General features: G+C 45.6%; 1 protein-coding gene across 2 annotated transcripts in view; it reads left to right on the forward strand.

Annotated features, from left to right (window-relative positions):
- Positions 1 to 15972, forward strand: part of LOC126480701 (histone-lysine N-methyltransferase, H3 lysine-79 specific) — a 206108-nt gene that overhangs the window by 2443 nt on the left and 187693 nt on the right. The gene's annotated exons all lie outside the window — the stretch shown is intronic.

Consider the following 15972-nt stretch of genomic DNA (forward strand, 5'->3'; position numbering starts at 1 on the left):
TTCACCACAGCTGTGGGATCTCCTGTGTGGTTTTTCTTTTTTTATATTGTGTGTTCCCTTTGCCTGCCAACAGAAATCAGTAACATGTCATCATTGCTGTAGTTGATCTGTCCTGTGCTGTACTTGGTTATTATCTAATTGCTAAATGTGTTATTTTGATGTTTGGAGTGACGCTTCCTGATGCCCATTGACTAATTCTGGATGTTGCCATATTGCTGTGGCTTACACGTACTTATCTCTGCACATTGTTTCATACCACTGTGACGAGTGCATGTAAGCCACAGCAACATGGTAACATTCAGAATTCGCCAGTAAACACCAGGAAAAAGTCACTTTAAGCATAAAAACAACATATTTCGCATAGTAAAAGTACGATACTCAAAGCACAGCTCAGCTAAAATACAGCAGTAAGATGTTGTTTAAATGTACTTGTGGTGTGCTGCTGTTGACACCAACACGAGACACACAACGTAAAAACAGAAACCATAAAAGAAGAAAAAACTCACATAAGATGCCACAACGATGGCGAAAAATGTTTGGAGATTAAATAAAACTAGAATTTGTGTTCTTGTGAGGAGACGTACACACTTTAATCCGTTATTTTCTGCAAACGTGAGAACAGCTGAGCTTAAAAGTCTGTAATAATTTTCTCAGGGTCTGTGAGGCATTTAGTTCAGTTGTTTCAAATGTATTACTGTCAGTGCGAAACAACCCGTTTGGCCTATCACGTTTCAGAATGTTTAAAGAAATATTTCTTATTGTTTTTACTTCATAAGCAAAGCATTGCACTCATGTTGAACCCCATAATTTAATGTGTAACAGCACATCCCAAATTCTGTCCTAGAAACGGTTGTGCTATTAACTGTTTCATAATTTACGGGTCGTAATCTAAATGAGAATATAACATTTTGGTATTTCTTGGTTGGGTGCGTTATTCGTTGTTTACATCACAGTTCGACATTCGGTGTATCAGAAACCTGCTCTGCATCGTTTGGTTCTCATTAGACCTGCCATTTAGACGTGTCGTGTATACTGGAAGAACATTGTTAATGAGAGGATCGAATTCAGTTTCCGCACATCTCATGCCTTATTCGTCCCTTTTGCTTGTGTTGATTTGAAAGACAAGTTCAGAACTACACCATCTGCAGAACTCGCAGGATGGTCGTGGCAGAGTGGATTGTTCAGTCTTCGTTTTCTATTACCGGAAGTCCTCTTGTTGCCAAGGAAAAGACAGTTCTTCAGCAGAGAAATGTAGTAAGTTTCCGATCTTAACTTCCCAATAAAGTCAGGTAAGTTTTATCGCGCTCATCCAGCTCTTCATCTGTGCATTTCGTACTGGCAGCGAGAAGATAACTCTTAACATTCAACTGTATTAAGTATAAAAGACGTTCCCGTTGCAGTTTCTAGGGTAAAGTAGCCACTGTGCATATGTGTAGCCTATTCCCGAAAGAATGTGAAGTACCGTATTTGTTGCTATTATTTGGAACAGAGAGGGAATGGTTGAAGGGAGGATTTATGTAACTCTCCGTTTTTAGTTTCCATTTTCTTCCAGACTAGTAATTTCTACATTTTGACTTCAGGATAGTGTCGCTTGCTACTGAATTTGGTTTTACGAAGCGTGTGCGCTGTGGATGCCCGCCAGAGGAGAAAACGGCAGCTGAATGAGTGGGAGAACACAGAGCTGTTGCAGTTGGCCAGCCAGCGCGCTTGTGTAGCTAGCTGTCTCGCCGTCAGTAGGCCGGACCGTTACTACGGGAAGGCTGAACAAGTGTTGGCGGGGTCGGTCTGTGCGTTCATTTCAATGGCCGCCAACAACCCATCCGGTTTGAAAGTTAAAAAAATGATACATTTAACCGTCGCGCTGTCGTAACTTTTTAGCTGTTATCACGGAAACCAGTCGGGAATGCGAGCACGTATTATGACGTTGTAATCGTAATAGGACATACATGTATCTGGAGAAATCTGCCTGTTTGTGTTTTACTTACTCGGCAGAATGCTGCGGCTAATGTCAGGTAGAGGCATTGCCTGAATTGCAACAGGAAACCTCGCCAACAGTTCGCAAGCGGTCATTTAAGGTTGTTCATTCCGGGATCCGTGTCGGTATGACGTATTGTTCCAGTTCATAAGTCCATGTGTTGTTTTGTTTACTGCTGATTTTAGTGTACACCGTCTCCATTTTTCAGCAGCGCGATTAGTTTCAATTTTTCTTTTGTGCTAATTAATTGGATGTTACTTTTCCTGCCGTTATTCAGCGTGTAATAGAACTGTGGAGAATTTATTCAAATTTGTAACAAATTCGTTGCTCAAAATATAAAAATTAAAATGTTTAATTAGAGTTAAGCATCATGGACATGAAGAAGAACACCTATTGGCCAGCCCCACGTGCCACAACGGTTCACACCATCATTCTAATAAGCTGGCGAATATTTCAGTTTTATTCTGGAATTATACTGCAGAATAGTTTTGGTGTTTCTGCTAAGTTCCACGGTACATAGGGTTCCCATCTAATGTCAGTATTCTTTGTTTTCTCGTTGCTGTGTAGAAATCTGTCAGTAACCCTTGTCCAGTAAAATAATGTTTATCCCACACTGGTTCTGATTTAAGTATGCCTACTCCAAACAAATTAATGCACAATGAAAGCCTTGGTACTTGCTCCATAATTTATGGTACTAGGGAAGACCAGCAAAATTTAATATCAGATAGTCTAAGTGGAATGAATTATAACCCGCATAAGAACCATGCTGAGGATGCAAAATATGTCCAAAATGTGACGTGCTGCAGTGAAGAAAAGTCAACTCATAATATTTGTTTTCTTCTCACATGAAGCAGATTTAATGTTTTTACATTTTACATACCCAGAATATGAGACATTTGGCATAATTCTTTTCTTATGATCATTTATCCGAGGCATGTCAGTGAATCCTAATAGCTAGACCTGTCATACATTTCTTTAAGGCCAGAATAGAAAGGACTCATTTCTGTATGGCCAATATTCAGGACATCACTTCTCTTTAATAAGACTCTTTGCCTAAAGTATTTCATACAGAGTGTTGAGTCCATGAGCTGCAACGTTTACTGAACTATAGTTTGCAGAATCCGTGTTTTAGTTCTGGACTAGCATTAATTTTGAAGAAGAGATTGTACAGTTTTATCTGCTTTTTTGCATTTTATGTCTTGACAGCGTATCAAGTTTTGATCATATTTTGCACCATTGGTGTTGTTCTTATGTGGGCTGTAATTTAACACTGTCATCACTATATTGCAATGGGATAGGCAAGACACACATAATGAAGTTTAGAAAAAACACTTGTCACTATATTTGTGAAAAGATGTAGTACTGTTGCTGCCCACTTGTTTGTTGTAAGCAGCTTTTAATCACAAATGTCGTAAACTAACCACGACGAGGTGTTGAAAGTTTCTGATTTCTTATGCTGCTTCTAGTTTTGAGTTAATGCCCATCTGGCAGCAGGACATTAAAAAAATTTTCTGGTCAGTGCCACACAGAAATAACTTTAAAATTTAATCTGTGACTGTGTAATCACTGTGAGAATATTCCATGTAATTCCGGTGGCATCATGCTTCCACTGAAAAATTCTACTATGATTATAAATTGGTTTGTTCTGTATCACATTTGTGATCAACAGAACATACGTATCATGTTTTGTGCCCCATGTGCAGATGTTATAAGTCACCTGCATAAATTTGCGCTGCGTTATTTACAAAAGGAACTGCTTCTTCGCTCGTGTTGTCGTGAATATACTGGATTTTGAAGTGAATAATGCTTCATACTATTGATTTTTAATATTCATTTCAATCTTAGGTACATTCCGAATGTCAAAAATGTTAGGTGCAAATATCTTCTGAACTTTTGTTACCTTTTGTTCCATCAGTTTATTGAGATTATTATGTTGTTTGGAGGTTTTTTGCTTTTGTGACAATCTTGACCTGCGTTAGCTTTGTGAGATTTGCAAGTAGTGTTCAATGACATTGTAGAAAATGTATTGTTATTTCGGCATTTGTCATGTGGTAATTCATGTGACTTTATTACTATTTAACATTGTAATTGCCTTAAAAGATGTTACGGTAGTTTCTTTGAAAGCACGTGTCATTCGTAATTACTAGTGTTTAAGGTTCAGTTCGAAACTCGTACATTTTTCACGACTTTTACCAAGGTCCAGAACTGTATTTCCTAAAAAAAAATTGTTTACTGAAAGCAGCCTTATATTGCACATAAAGATGACACATTAGGAACACAGTTATATATAACTGATTTCGCAAATTGATATTGATGACCAAAATGTGCTAATGAGCCAGTCTTCTGGGAAGATCTTCCATGTTATTTTTATTGTCGAGTGATTGCTGTGAATATGTACTGCAGTTGGCTCAAAATTCTCTCAAACTTTTACATTTAATGCCCTTTTTAGGAATTTTTTGCTGAATAGACTTAATGTGGCCACCAGTGTTGTTATTTTTATTGCTATCATCGTTGCGATAACTTTAAGAGATCATCTTTTAAAGATTTTTTTGTCAAGTATATCTTTTGTTATGTATTAAGTATTTTCGTTCTACAAGTACTTCCACGGCGCTCAGAGTTATGTAAACATTGGTGTGTTGAGACGAAAATAGCACCTATCGCCAACAGGGGTGAAAGGTTCCTTTTAATTTTTCACTATTACTTTCAGCGAAGCTTTTGAAAATGTCACTCTATATACGTAAAAGCTCTTGCATGTTTCGTATGTCCTCTTTCTCGTAGATATCTATTCGCAACTCGCAGTGATGTGTGAGCTATATTTGAAGCGCTGCGTGTAGTCTAACCATCGGTAGTTGAGCCAGTACAGTCTGGGACCGGTAATCCCATAAAAAAGCCGCAAAGCTACCGGTTGCGCTAGCCGTTTCAGTTCGGCCGGTGAGGTGTCTTTGAATTAGGGGGAGCAGGGAATGTTGCTGGCTATTGATCCTGCCCTGTCCGGCCGGCGGCGGCCACGGCGTGTGCCAACTCCGGCATTCCGGCACCCAGGCCTGCCAATCACCGCGACCGAAATACACCGCCGCGGCTTCCAGTAGGACGCAGCCGTCAGCGACCAGCAGTTTCCGCCGGGTCTATTTTGTGTCGTAGTAGGAGGGCAAAAGCTGGGTTAGTAGCAGATCTGCCGTCAGTTTGATGTGACTATATGGGAGAGACGACTGAATATTTTCGGTTGTCTGGCGCGTCTAAACAGTTGAGTGTAAGTGATCAACCAACCGCTATTAAAGGACTCTGTTTCGTGTCTCTTCTAGCGTGGGAGTCGTGTTTGAATAATACACCGTAAGAGACAAGCTGTGTTAACCATTTTCAAAATTGTTAAGGCTTTCGTGGCCACTTGTAGACAAACTACCTATTGGCTTCTGTATCGGGCTCTTCGGCCGACGTTCATCTAATGATTTTACTGACTTTTCGCCAGCACGAGTGGCTGGCGAAACGTCAGTAAAATCATTAGAGGAACGTCGGCCGAAGAACGCAATACAGAAGCCAATAGGCAGTTTGTTAACCATTTTCCATTCTGTGCTCTCGACATGCCAATGGCCTTGCCGTCTTGTTCCCTTCAGGTCACCGAAGTTAGGCCCTGTCGGGCTTTGTCGGCAAGTGGGGTGCACTCAGTCCTTGTGAGGCCAATTGAGGAGCTACTCGATTGAGAAGCTTTGGGGGGGGGGGGGGGGGCTGTGTGCTGACCACGTGCCCCTCCGGTGGCGCCTAAGGGCTGAGGATGATTGCTTGGTACTCTTGACTTGCTGTATACCAACGTGAGAATGAGTGGCTGGGAGCAAAAGTGATGTCGAAACCTGGCAGATTAAAACTGCCTGCCGAACCGAGACTCGAACCCGGATTCTTTGCCTTTCACGGGAAAGTGCTATACCGACCGAGTTCACGAGCACGACCCGGTGACGCTTCCTCACAGCGTCACTCTCGCCAGTACCTCATCTCCGGCCTGTCTTCCAGGAGCAGTAGTCGCGCAAGTTTCGCATAATTGTCAGGCTTCGGGCAGAGATGTACGGGCAGAAGTAAGGCTGTGAAGACAGGACGTGCGTCGTGCTCGGGTAACTCAGCTGGCTGAGCACCTGCCCGCAAAAGGCGAAGGTCCCAGATTCGAGTTCCGGTGCGGCACACTGTTTTAATCTGCCTGGAAGTTAATATCGGCGCACAGTCGGCTGCAGAATGAAAATTCGTTATATAAACGTTATTTAACGTTTTGGCATGTCCACGTTTTATGTACCTTAACGGCGTTCCTTTCATAACGTAGTTGAAAGATAGCTGACAAATCCGGTACTGAACGCAACGGGGATGTTACGCTCTGCTCAGTTGCAATAGGTGTTAGGTGTCAGTCCGGATGTTGACACCCGGCAGGGAAACTATCCCGGCCCGCTGCGTGGACGCACTGACCACTGAGCGGACGCAATTGATGAAAATAAGGAAATGGAAGAGAGAAAGAAGCGCAAGTTGGAAACCGTGGGAGCAGTTACTGTTCGGTTTGGCACAGGTGGAGAACACAGCATACGTTAGATCTGAAACGCGCTTTACAGTTGAGAGAAAGCTATGGCTTGTTATCGATGGTAGGATACCGATCAGCCCGCTAGCCTCGTGCTTTAATTGCGGCTTCGGTTTAACGACCCGTCCACATCGAGGTCGTTAAAGACGGAGCGCAAGGTCGGATGGTGTCAAGGATAAGGAAGGAAATCGGCCGTGTCCTTGCAAAGGAATCATCACGGCATTTGCCTCGAACGGTTTAGGGAAATCACGGAAAATCTAAGTCGGGGTGGCCGGACGCGGGTCTGAACCGTCGCCCTCCCGAATGGGGGTCCAGTGTGCTAACCACTGCGCCGCCTCGCACGGTGTGACTGCGACTCCCGGGCAAACCTTTTTCTACTGTGTTTCCAGTAAAGAAAAAAATAATCGATAGATTTAAAAATTTCTCGTGTTTCGATGCGGATAGTTTGAGTAACGACGGCTAATTAATTAATCTGATAACAAGAGTCCAACGCTCGTGGTCTTGTTGCACGGCCACTCTTAGTTTTATGCTGTCGCTGACGAATTAACGTGAAAAACCTGACTGGTATTGCAGAGAGTTACGTATCGCTTTTCACCAGAACGAGGCACAGTCGATTAACCCATTACTCAACATTTAGCAGGCGCTCTTTGAGCACTGATGTGTGTTAGCACAGTCGTGGGCTCGAATGACGACTTCGTATTTGCGTTTCTGAGAAGGGGTGTTCCTTCGGGAGTCGCTCACCCTTCCCGGCCAGTGGCGGGGTCGCACGCTGATCCAGAAATTTGGCACAGTTGCGCGCAGCTGTGCGCGACCTGGCAACTGCGCATGCGCAGGGCTCTAGAGGCGGTGAATCTTTGCCCATTGTCCGGCTGGCGGCGGCACTGGCCGCCCGCTGACGTAACGCAGGAATGCTGCCGGCCGGCCGTCGCGCTTGCGCTAGCGTTAGCTCTGCTTACTGCTGCTGCTAGCCTTTTGTTCGCCGCTCGGCCGGGTCGCGTTCTATATACAGCTGTGCATGCTTTCTCGTGTCCACGTCCTGTGCTCGGGCCCGGTCAAGCCGAAATGCACTGTTTCGTTCCTCCTGGAAATCGATAAGTAGTGGCCACCAATGGGCATCGTTAATAGTGCTCTCGGAGACTGTAGACGCGAGGTTCCTATCTGTCGTTCACTCAGTGTCAGAGACAGCATCGTGGCAGGCAACGACACAGTTTTGTGAGTCATTATGTACAACGTTGCACCTTCAGCATTTCGCAACATTTTGATACAGTGCATGCATATCAAAGGCATGTAGTTACGCAGGTTTTCTAAGTAGCAATAGCTGAAGGCTGCACCTAAATGTACATTATTTGTTGGTATACAGAATTTATGACGAAACAGCGTGTGAAAACTATTGGTTCGTTTGTTATCGTTAAGTGAAGATTTTGAAGCTTAGAACGTGCAAATCTTCATCTCCCAAACGTATATTATAGCATGCGTGAAAGTTCATTGCCGATGCTGTCCGCCACTGATTCATTGGTAGTTTAGTCTTCAGTATTTGTAGCGTATTTGAGCTACCTACTCAGTACAACACACAATCCAGAATGGCTAAAAAGCGAGGCTGTATTCCATTTGTCTCGAATAGCGAATCGCAGATTTCATTTTGATTTCTTGATGTATTGTTAATTACAGCTGAGCTCTTACTGAGCATCACAAAATCAGGAGGCAATATAGCCAACAGTTATCATTAAATAGAAGTATACCTTTAGTGAAATAATATCCGTAACTCGTCCTCATATGTCTGGTCTTTGACCCCTGCCTAGTATATTCCTTTTGCCGTTTTGAGATTCCACTCTCGTAATCCTGAGGCCCAGGCCCGTTGTGAGGGAGGGGCCGTCACAACACGCTCCACAGGCTATTGAGCCTTTGAGGGTGGTGGTGCGCGCCGGCTGACGTAACTAACGCCCACCTGCAAGGACACACGCGCCGCCTCGCCAATTGTCCACACTGTTGACACACTTTGCTCCCAAACTACACGCTAGTCCAGTCCTCCTGTTTTCGAGCCACTGTCATCTAGTCCTACCGTCTGCTGGGAACGGCGTGGAATAGGAGAGCACACATGTGCCGAATCTGCGCGCGTACGGGAGATTTGTGGTTGCTTATGTTTCCCTCGCCATCCCGCTATGGAAGCTAGTCTCGAAGTATATCTGCGTTATCCAAAGCTCCCTTTTTATCTCCGTCTCTGCTTCGACAAATATAAATAAGGATTTGGCCTAGAGTAAGCGCAGGTTTCTTGTCTTAATCAGTCATACATTTTCATAGACCTGTGTAATAGGTCGAATCCGACAAAGGCAGTAATGAACTTTTCGATACATTATATTGACTGGTTTCTGGCTCACTACGATTTTCTCTCCTGTGCCGACCACCTCATCTCAGAGCAGTACGTAACACTGGACGCCATTTCTTATCAATTCAATGAATTACAGAGTGAAGACTACATTTTAGTATAGATGTAATAAACCTGTACAAAGGCGTTACCTTCGCCACCGGGATACAGTACTGAAATAATGCTACATTTCGTTAGATGAATATCTGCTGAAATTTCTTTCCTACCCCGGAGCATAGACAAAGCAACATTTACTTGCTTTATCATCGTAGCGCTTCGAGGATTTTATTTAGCGCGTATTGAAATCGACACTGATGGGTTGCATCTTTGGTGATGTGATAACCTCCCCTGGTCCCTGCTATAACAACATGGGTTTTGACCCAAGTGATGGGTACGGCCCCGCTAATATCTGGTTTGCCCTTCGATTTTTCGAAAAAGAGGTCCCGGATGACCGAACTGGCGGGCGTTATTATTTAAGAATTGCATGTCACCGCAGTTTCCACAAAAAGAAGTGTGTCAGCAATTTCTCGACTGCATTACAGTTAGAATATTGTGTAGGAGGAAAGGTGAAGCTCTTTTTCGGTGAAATGTTGGCTAAATAGCCTGTCTAAAATATTCCCTCGCTCTCCTGGTGTTAAAAATTAGCATAACCTAGTGATTCATAGCAGGTAAATTTTGCGTATTACGTAATTTTGGCATTTACGGTTATGCCTACAGGTCCACTCATCACCTGATAGTACGGGCTCCCTTCTCGTGACCGTAAGACCGCGTTGACCTCGGTTGCATTTATTTTGGGAGTAGTGTGTACGGGCTGTGCGCCACTCCAGGAGTTTGTTACATGCTACGTACAGGAGTTCCCATTATGTTATCGAGCGACTGGAGCCGGCAGTGCAGTATGACTAAAGTAGACGGCACGATGCGTGGTGGGGAGTAAAAGCTGTCAAAATTCGCGCTATCCCCGCTTTTGCTGTAGTAGCCTGAAGTAGGTCTTGTAGGTTAACTTCTTGGTGTATCTTCGTAAGGACACCAGTTTATGTTGTCTCTTCTCACTGCCTTTTTTTTTTTTTGCGTTCCGTTGTGGACGTTCCTTTTTCTGCACCCACTCGTTTAACAGTAGTTCATTTTATAAATTCTTTCACACGAAGTTTTTAGTGTAGATTTGCGATAGATATGTTATTAAATTATGGAACAACCAGCTATTTACCGCAGCTGCATTGGCATATCAATTAAATGAAATGTGTATATCGCTTTATTCGCCGGGAGACCCCGTTCGAGAAGTTCGTGCATTTGGTGCAAGTCCTTTTACACGACGCGACGGCGACTTGCGCGTCGATGACCCCACGGACGAAGTTCAAATACGCAAACCACAAGACCAGCAACAAGTGATGCATGTCAGTGAGTGTCTTTAAGGTACCTGACGCGAGAGACTCAGTTTGTGACTGATATTAGTATGGAAGTATGGAGTAAACACGTACAGGATTGTATAAACATTAAATTCATTACGTTGAATCGTATTGTATGTAATGTGATTAAACACACAGAAGACCTTGATGCCTGTGTCATTCGTGATTTCATGCTGGAGAGCCGTGTTTAAATGGTGACATAGTAGTTTTGTAGTTTTTGTACATGTATTGCCATACCGATAAAAAATAAATGAAAATAATTGTATTATGTAGGCCATACAAGCTTTTTCGAAGAGTAATTATGGTTCTATATTTCGCGTTACGGTCTTCAAATCAATAAATATGTTTTACTACATGCTTTCTAAAATAGCGTTTGTTCTTCCCCGGCGCTCAAAGTATCTCCGTATCTGATTTAACCAAAATTGGTTCGGCATTTTAGTCGTGAAAGTGTAATACACAGTTACTTTCGCACTTACAATAGTATGGATTACTGTTTCGCCTCACTACAAAACAAATTAAATGCTCGTCCAGCTGGGTGACGTCGCTTTCTGGTCATTAAAGAAGAGCAGTCGCTCGGTGGGGAGTGGGGAGATTGAGTAGTTGCAAGTGTTTCGAAACACATGTTCCACTGTTGGCTGCGTAGCAGATTAAAGCGTGACTCTCATGCGCAGGAGAAATAGAATAATTGTTTACCAAGTTACATACATTCGTACGATACTGGACATACGTGTTAGTCAATAATACAAAATACGATCTTCTGCCTCTTGTCTTGTATGGTCATCACGTTGTGTCGTTATTTCAAGAGAAGTACGCACTGTGCCGAGGCGAAGCAAAATCCGTCAAATGAAACTCAACAGCATCACATTTTGTTGCAATCTGCGTGCTGTGTGTTTGAGGAAACGCTCTCGTATTCTGCGAAGTTTGCTGAGTAATCGGCCCGATGCCTCACTGACAGTGCCAACTCGAGCGGCCGCTTGCGTCACTTCCTCATTAAGCGCCGATGTGGCGTCAGCGGTGACGACGTGTGACGTGTGTGGCAATGGCGCCTTGCGTCATAATATTAATTTGCGGCGGTGGTCTGAACACAAATGAGACCAGAACCGATCCAGTATGCGTCGTGCGGTATCAACTGTTAATTGGTGTCTGAGGTAATAAAAGGTGTTGGCTCAGCGTAAGCGTAAATGCCCGATATCCTTTGGCTACAGTCACTTAAGTCATATGTCTGTAAAGATAGAAGTTTTTTGGAAGAATACCAAGAAAGTGTGCTTTAAGTAGAAGATCGCCTAGGAAACCCTCGCTCGACTAATCCGTAAGAGCTGGAACAGTAGCGGCTCTCGCAGCTGTCGCCGTGGAGGGGCGGACAGCCGGCGAGGTCCCGTTTGAAACCCGGCAGCTTTCACTAAGAGCGTGTCCGCTGGCGTACTGCGCTGCCGTGACCTTGCTGCTGCTGCCATCTCTGCTTGTATAATTCATTCGCCGTTCCATTCGCTGTATTTGGTAGTTCCTGCCTGTTGCCATGTTTCGAACTCGACAGAGAAAATGTGTGGGTTTTTTTTCCCTTTGGGAAAGAAGAATTATCTGGTACCTATGCCTTTAATCACAGGTTACTGACTAATTTGTCATTTCTACAACACTCAAAAAGGCTACTAACAAAGCGAATGTGTGTGTGTGCGCACTGATACAATGTCCGGCGGCTAGGCCAAACGAACACTTGGAAGTAACACGCACCCAAGGCCGGCCAGGAACGCAGCGTCTTTTCGGCGAGGGGCTCTTATGTAATAGGTGATAGCTTTTATCGATCGCCTATGCAGCTCTTCTGTTTGCGTAAACGCACCCCCTACCTGTGCCGTTTCTCACAACTTTCGCAATCACGGTGGCTGCTTCGTGGCAGAGATTATATGGGGTTCGCTGATGCGCTGACACTGCTTTGATTTTGTGCTCACTGCCTTGCCTTTTAATCCGTCGCCGTGGGGAGAAACAAAACACGCCGCGCAACGTCTCCAGGCTGTAGTGTCGGCTGCAAGGGGAGACCCACCGCGTCAGTTACGGTGCCTGCTCCAGGCAAGATACAAAACAAATTAGTGCTTTCAGATAAATGTGAAGCATGGGATGTAATGGGGAGGTATAAACACGTATGGCAATTGCCGAAAAGGCATTCAATCAACGGGAGGCTTCTATGTGGGAGCATGGACAGGGACCACAGGAAGAGACTGGCTAAGTGCTTTATGTGGAGGTTGGCATTATACAGAGCTGAGACACGGGCGCTGAGGAAAGAGTTTGGAGGAGGTTGGAAGGAATAAAATGTGTAGACAAAGTGAGAAATGAGATGCTGAGAAGAGTAAGGGAAGAGAGAAATTTTAAAGGTGATCAGGAAGAGGAAACACTATTGGCTTGGACATTAGTGGAAAAAAGATTGCTTACTTATGGATGCTCTGGAGGAATGGTGAAAGACAGAAGACGACGACGCAGAAGCTAGCAGACGATGGATAGTATAAGGATAGGAAACAATTACGAGAAAAACGAAGAGGGTAGCAAATGATGGGAGTGCATGGAGAACTACATGTAAAGACCCGCCCTAAGGCAGAACACTGATGATGATGATTGCCCAAGCACCGGCCTTCAGTTTCGTCACGACACGCTTTCTGGAAAATAGCAGAAAATAGGCTGCCGAATGCCAAGCGCTGTCAACACCTTTTTTTTCCCTACATTAGCCCGCCCATAGTTTGCCAGTATGTTCAAGTACGAAACATCGGGGAGAAACATGAGGGTCGCAGTGATCCGTGTTCGCGCAGGAAGACGGCAGTTTAAAAGACCTTGCGACCTGTAGAATCCTTTTGCGCGATAGACTTTCTTGTCTCAGTCGAGCATTCGAGACCAGTAAGTCTACTGCGGCGACCCTGTCATTTTATTCCTGTACGGAATCTCGTCTGTTTAGAGTGCTCATTTTTGTTTAGAAGTGAGCACCAAAATTGCGTGTGTTGTCAGCTGCGGAATTTGGTGTCTTCACGGTAAACCCCCCTGTGTGCCCGGGGTTAGAATAGGCCCGAAGTATTCCTGCCTGTCGTAAGAGGCGGCTAAACGGCGCCTCACCTTTTGGCCTTCATGTGATGGTCTCCCGTAGGGATTGACCTCCATTTGTCAAAATTTTCCCGAAGAGCGAGCCAATTGGGGAAGGGCGCCTTACATGGTGCATCGAATCCATCGTGCATTGAGATATTTAGCCCACTTTCTCGTCGTGGCATGGCAGTCCCACTTACCCTCCATCTCTCGAGTGAGGACACCTTCCTGGGTGCATTTTCCTCCACCCACTATGCAGTGTCGTTTTCTGCGCTGACGAGGACCGTGGAAATCTTTGCACCTCATATCCAGCACGGTAGCCAGTCCATTGTGGTGGTGCCGCCATGTACCCTGTTAGTTTGTAGCCCCCTGACCACACAGGTATCGCTCTGCTGATGGCTGCGCTGTTAACTCCCCACGTATGCCATGGAGTAGATGCGCATCTCCCTGGGGCACCGGGACTCTTGCCAATGGCCATCCTGCCAGGTGGCCCTTGCTGAGTGGCTGGGTGGCGCCCGTGGAGAGGGCCTCTGGTCGGAGTGGATGGCATCATGTTGGATGCCATGTCATGAAGCGTAGTACGTCGTCTCTTGCTGGTGGTCCGCCGCCAGCAGTCTCTAAGCGGGCAAAGAAATATGACCCAAATCGTTTCCCTTCCTGGCCACACCATGGGAGGAACACCAGGCTAAGGATGGCAGTGAACCTTATTCAACCCGGTACCTCATAAGTACAAGAGTTGATGCGGGATCTTTCATGTCCATGAAGCCTCAAGTTTTTTGCGGAGTATTTGGAGGACAAGTTTGGTGAGGTGGAGGGCTCGTCCAAAATGCGCTTTGGGTCAGTTTTGATAAAAACAGAATCCTCTCTTCCTCTGCCCAGTCATGAGCCAGACAAGCGTAAGGCTTCTTTGGCTCATCTCGCTAGGAAGGCGTCGCTTGGGCCACTGCCTTCCCAGGTTCCTGCTAGTGGGAAAGATGACACCTGCCAGTGGCTGAAGATCCCGAAAGCAGCTGGTCGTAGGCCTCACGCTCATTCTCAGTCCCGGAGACTGATTCAGTGAAGTCCTCTCTGCTATGGAAACTCAAGGAACAGCGCGAGAAAAAGAAAAAGAAGACCCCCAAGAACAAGGAACTTGTGGTGGCACCCACACCACCGTTACCTAAAAGCTCTGCGTCTGAGGATGGGGTGGAGATATTGCCGTCCACTGAGGACCTGGATCTCGCTGGACCCTCAGACACAATGGATATAGACTACTCAGGCGGAAAGTCGGTGGCAGCAGGTGACCCTGAGGTGTAAACTGCCTCATTAAATGTTCCATGCCTTCCCAGTCTCACGATGATGTCATCCTCCAGTGGGATTGCGTCGGTTTTTTCCACCGCCTGGCTGAGCTACAGCAACTGTTAAGATTTACATTTGCTTTCTGCATTGCCCTCCAGGGAACGTGGTTCCCGGCAATGCGGACCCTTGCCCTCCGCGGCTATAAGGGATATTACGGGAACCGACTATAATCGACTGTCAGGTGGAGTCTGCGTTCATATCTTAAACTCAGTCTGTAGTGAAACTGTGCCCCTTCAAACCCCTCTTCAAGCTGTGGCTGTCAGAACACGGACCACGCAGGAAATAGCTGTCTGCAATGTATATCTTCCTCCAGATGGTGCGCTGGTACCCCTGAACTTATTGGCTGCACTGATTGATCAACTCCCTAAACCTTTCCTACTTCTGGGAGATTTTAATGCCCGTAACCCCTCGTGGGGTGACACCGTGGTTACTGGCAGAGGCAGAGATGTCGCAACTTTACTGCCTCAGTTCGTCCCTTGCCTCTTAAATACTGAGGCCACCACATATTGTAGTGTGGCTCGAGGTAGTTACTCGGCTATTGATTTATCAATTTGCAGCCTAGGACCTCTCCCATCTATCCACATGACGACCTGTGCGGTAGTGACCACTTCCCATTTTCCTGTCACTGTCCCAGCGTCAGGCCCACGGACGCCTGCCCAGATGGGTTTTAAACAAGGCGGACTGGGAAACTTCCGCCTCTGATGTCACCGTTGACTCTCCTACACAAGGTAACATTGATGTGATGGTTGAGCAGGTGACTGCCACAATCGTTTCTGCCGCAGAAAACGCGATCCCTCGCTCTTTAGGGTGCCTGAGGCGTAAGGCAGTCCCTTGGTCGTCGCTGGAAGTCGCTGAGGCAATTACGGAGTGTCGGCGAGTTCTACAGCGACATCAGCGGCACGCTTACCTGGAGCACCTCATACCCTTTAAACGGCTCCGTGACCGCGTACGCCACCTTATCGAACGACAGAAGCAGGAGTGTTGGGAGAGATACGTCTAATCCATTGGGTGCCATACGTCACCTTCCCAAGTCTAGGCAAAGATCAAACTTGTTTTAGGGTGCTAGACCACAACTAGTGTTAGCATAAATGACGTGTTATCTACCGACGCAAACGCGATTGCCGAGTTGTTTGCTGAACACTACCCTCGAGCCTCTGTGTCGGAGAATTACACCCCAGCCTTTCGCATCCTCAAACGCGGCTGGAAGGGAAAGTCCTCTCGTTTACTACGTGCCACAGTGAATTCTATAACGCCCCATTTACAGAGTGGGAGCTCCTCAGTGCCCTTG

Source organism: Schistocerca serialis, chromosome 5, assembly GCF_023864345.2.
Source record: "Schistocerca serialis cubense isolate TAMUIC-IGC-003099 chromosome 5, iqSchSeri2.2, whole genome shotgun sequence".
Lineage (NCBI taxonomy): Eukaryota > Metazoa > Arthropoda > Insecta > Orthoptera > Acrididae > Schistocerca > Schistocerca serialis.